Source organism: Cebus imitator, unplaced genomic scaffold (genome assembly GCF_001604975.1).
Source record: "Cebus imitator isolate Cc_AM_T3 unplaced genomic scaffold, Cebus_imitator-1.0 Scaffold417, whole genome shotgun sequence".
NCBI classification, from domain to species: Eukaryota; Metazoa; Chordata; class Mammalia; order Primates; family Cebidae; genus Cebus; species Cebus imitator.
The window spans coordinates 1,463,661-1,467,564 of NW_016107732.1; the positions used below are offsets into that span (position 1 = coordinate 1,463,661).

At 45.5% G+C, this 3,904-nt stretch overlaps 1 protein-coding gene across 1 annotated transcript in view; it reads right to left on the minus strand.

The window, feature by feature from the left end:
• ZNF329 (zinc finger protein 329) overlaps positions 1-3,522 on the minus strand; it is a 24,809-nt gene extending 21,287 nt beyond the window's left edge. Inside the window, exon 1 of the mRNA XM_017509606.2 lies at positions 3,483-3,522. The gene's annotated coding sequence lies outside the window, so the exon portion shown is untranslated. The remainder of the gene's footprint in view (positions 1-3,482) is intronic.
• Positions 3,523-3,904: the final 382 nt, after the last annotated feature.

Consider the following 3,904-nt stretch of genomic DNA (forward strand, 5'->3'; position numbering starts at 1 on the left):
TAATTTTTCTTTTTTAATGTTAAGATTGGATCTCACTATTGCCCAGTCTGGTTTCAAAGGTTTCAAACTCCTGAGCTCAAGCGATCCCTCAGTCTTAGACTCCCAAAGTGCTGGGATTAAGGCGTGAGCACTTTAACCACAAGACAAAAGTCTGACCACCACCAACTTCACATATTTCCTGACATGACATACCAAGAAGAACATGTCACTTAGGTAATTCCCTGCCAAAGATAAGAGTCTGAATTTAATACTGGGAATATCAACTGAACATCAAGTGGCAACCTACACAACAATCAACTGGGTCTTTTAAAAATATACCAATTTCATGAAAAAAAAATGAAAGGAGGGTGCCATTCAAGGTTGAAGGAGACTAAAATAACATGACAAGTAAATGTAACACAGGATCCAGGATTGGATCCTGAAGCAAAACCAATACCAAAAAACCATATCAGCTACATACTATATCAGCTACATACAAACTATATCAGACAAGGGTTCTGTATCAATAATAAAGTACCTGGTGTCAGGTACAACAGCTCACACCTATAATCCCAGCACTGTGGGAGGCCGAGGTAGGCAGATCACTTGAGGTCAGGAGTTCAAGACCAGCCTGGCCAACACGGCCAAACCCTGTCTCTACTAAAAATACAAATATTAGCTGCGCCTACTGGCACATGCCTGTACTTCCTGCTACTTGGGAGGCTGAGGCAGGAAAATCATTTGAGCCCGGGAGGCGGAAGTTGCAATGAGCTGAGATCACACCACTGCACTCTACTCTGAGTGACAGACTAAGACTCTATCTTAAAAAAAAAAAAAGTATTTGGGTGTGGTAATAACACGAGTTTTGTTCAAGAATGTTCTTTTTGGCTAGGTGTGGTGGCTCTCACCTGTAATCCCAGCACTTTGGGAGGTCAAGACAGAAGGACTGCATAAGGCCAGGAGTTCAAAACAAGTCTGGGCAACATAGTGAGACCTCATCTCTAAAAAATACAAAATTTAAAAATAAGAAAGTAGGCTGGGCGTGGTGGCTCACGCCTGTAATCCCAGCACTTTGGGAGGCCAAGGTGGGCGGATCACTTAAGGTCAGGAGTTCGAGACCAGCCTGGCCAACATGGTAAAACCCCATCTGAAAAAAAATAAATAGGCCGGGCGCGGTGGCTCACGCCTGTAATCCCAGCACTTTGGGAGGCCGAGGCGAGTGGATCACGAGGTCAAGAGATCGAGACCATCCTGGTCAACATGGTGAAACCCCGTCTCTACTAAAAATACAAAAAATTAGCTGGGCATGGTGGCACGTGCCTGTAATCCCAGGTACTCAGGAGGCTGAGGCAGGAGAATTGCCTGAACCCAGGAGGCGGAGGTTGCGGTGAGCCGAGATCACGCCATTGCACTCCAGCCTGGGTAACAAGAGCGAAACTCCGTCTCCAAAAATAAATAAATAAATAAATAAATAAGAAAAAAAAAAAAGAAAGTTACTTTTCTTATGAGATTCTGGCTGAAGTATTTTAGAGTGAAGTATGGTATCTACCACATACTTTCAGTAACTCAGCCAAAAAAACCTAAGTGTATGTAAATATATGTCTATACCACACCTGCCTCTGCAACACTTGCTGTGTGTACATGTATGTATGTAAAATATAAAAAAGAGAACCCTACGTCAGAGACATCTGAACCAAAGCAACTCCACCTTAAATAGGGGCTGGGTAAAATAAGGTTGAGACCTACTGGGCTGCATTCCCAGACAGTTAAGGCATTCTAGGTCACAGGATGAGAGAGGAGATTGACACAAGATACAGGTCATAAAGATCTTGTTGATAAAACAGCTTGCAGTGAAGAAAGTGGCTAAAACCCACCAAAACCAGATGGCGACGAGAGTGACCTCTGGTTATTTTCCCACCAGCACCGTGACAGTTTACAAATATCATGGCAGCATCAGGAAGTTATCCTATGTGGTCTAAAAAGGGTAGGCATAAATAATCCACCCTTCTTTAGTATATCATCAAGAAATAACCATAAAAATGGGCAACCAGTTCTTGGGGATGCTCTATCTATGGAGTAGCCATTCTTTTATTCCTTTACTTTCCTAATAAACTTGCTTTCACTTTATGAACTCGCCCTGAATTCTTTCTCTCTGGAGATACAAGAACCCTCTCTTGGGGTATAGTTCCAGCCCCTTTTTCTGGTAACATCTATGCATGTGTTTGAGGCAGGGAGAGGAGAAAGGTAAAGCTAATGTGCCAACAAGTGTTAATAATTTGAGAATCTGGATGGTTTTACATGGTTTTAAACTATTCCTGTAACTTTTATGTAAATGTGAAACTTTGAAAAGTAAAAGTTTGCTGAACAGAGAGGGAAACAAGCAGTAGAATGGAGGAAAGTCACTTGCTGTGGGAAAAGAAAAACAGACAAAAGCTTGGTATTCAAAACATACTCTTACAATCCCAAGTTCCTAATAGCCAAATTTTTTTACTTGGCAAAAGATAAGGAATCTTTCCAGGCTGACGGTAATTTTAATAAAGGTTTAGATTGCATTTGCCAAAACTCCTCAAATGGTACGGTGAAGATCTGTGCATTTCACTGAAAGTCAATTTTGGCTCAAAAATTTTTTAAAAAGCACTACTGAACTCTAATTCATATTAAGGATAGTGAGGTGTTTGAGGGAGAAGTGTTGTGATATCTACAACTTAATTTGAAATGTTTCCCAAAAAGGTGGATTAATGGATGGCTGAAAAGATGGACAGAAGGAACGATAAGGGATACACTAAGTTCAGCAGATGTTAACCGGGTTGTTCACTGCACAAGTCTTTCAGCTTCTCTATATAAACCAATATTTTTTGTCATAAAATATTGAGACTGGGAGATTGCACAACGAAAATAAACCCCTAAACCAAGGAAGAAGACAGCGAAATGGTCACTAAACAGGTGCAAAAATTAGGCCCCCACTGAGAATTGCAGTAAAACATGATTTTGCAATTATCAAATAGAAAAACACACAGGTGATCTAACACCTGCCGGACTCAAGAGGAAGCGGCTCAGCCCATTGGCTCAGGCTAGCCAATTCAGCCGGAGGCCGACCCACGCCTACACCGCCACTCCCACCCGCCGGCAGAAAAGCGGTAGACTCGGGGATTACTCCAGGGGACAGACCAGAAAACCCAGCAGGCGCGGCAAAACGGTCGCTGTGGGAAAGCCGGATAAGGGCAGGAGCGCGGAACTCACGGGCGACGCGAAGGAAAGAGCGGAAGCGTCCACACCAGCCTGAGAGCTACCTAGCCCTCAGGGGAGCGTACCCACTCGCAACAAGAACAGCGCCCTGGCTAGACCCCGCCCTAGAGGGCCCGACATGCCCACTACTCAGGTGAAGCCCACCTGTGGACGCGCCCCTCGCCGCCCCACAAGGATCCGGAGGGCCTCCACCCGCCACGCCGTCCCCCAGGGGGAAACGGAGGCAGCAAAGGGCCCAGGGATGCGTCGGCACTTACGGTTGGGGGCCGGTGGCAGCCATGTTCCGGGCGATTGCGCTTGCGCGGCTGCCGGGACCTGGATGTGCGCGTGCGCGGAGTCCCCGAGCTCCCCCCGCCCAGCCACGGGTTAGCTGTGGGTACTGAGTTAATCTTTACCCGGGTGTGGAGTTATCTCGAGGCGGACGCGCAGGCTTTTACTTTCTCTCCGGCCTCCACTGGTTTTAACCTGATGCTATCATTATTTTGTTATAGAGCCTTCCTTTTATTTACTGCATAATTTGCTAAAATATTTCTATATGCATAATCTTTTTTTTGAGAAAAATGTTAGGCCGGGCGCGGTGGCTCAAGCCTGTAATCCCAGCACTTTGGGAGGCCGAGGCGGGTGGATCACGAGGTCAAGAGATCGAGACCATCCTGGTCAACATGGTGAAACCCCGTCT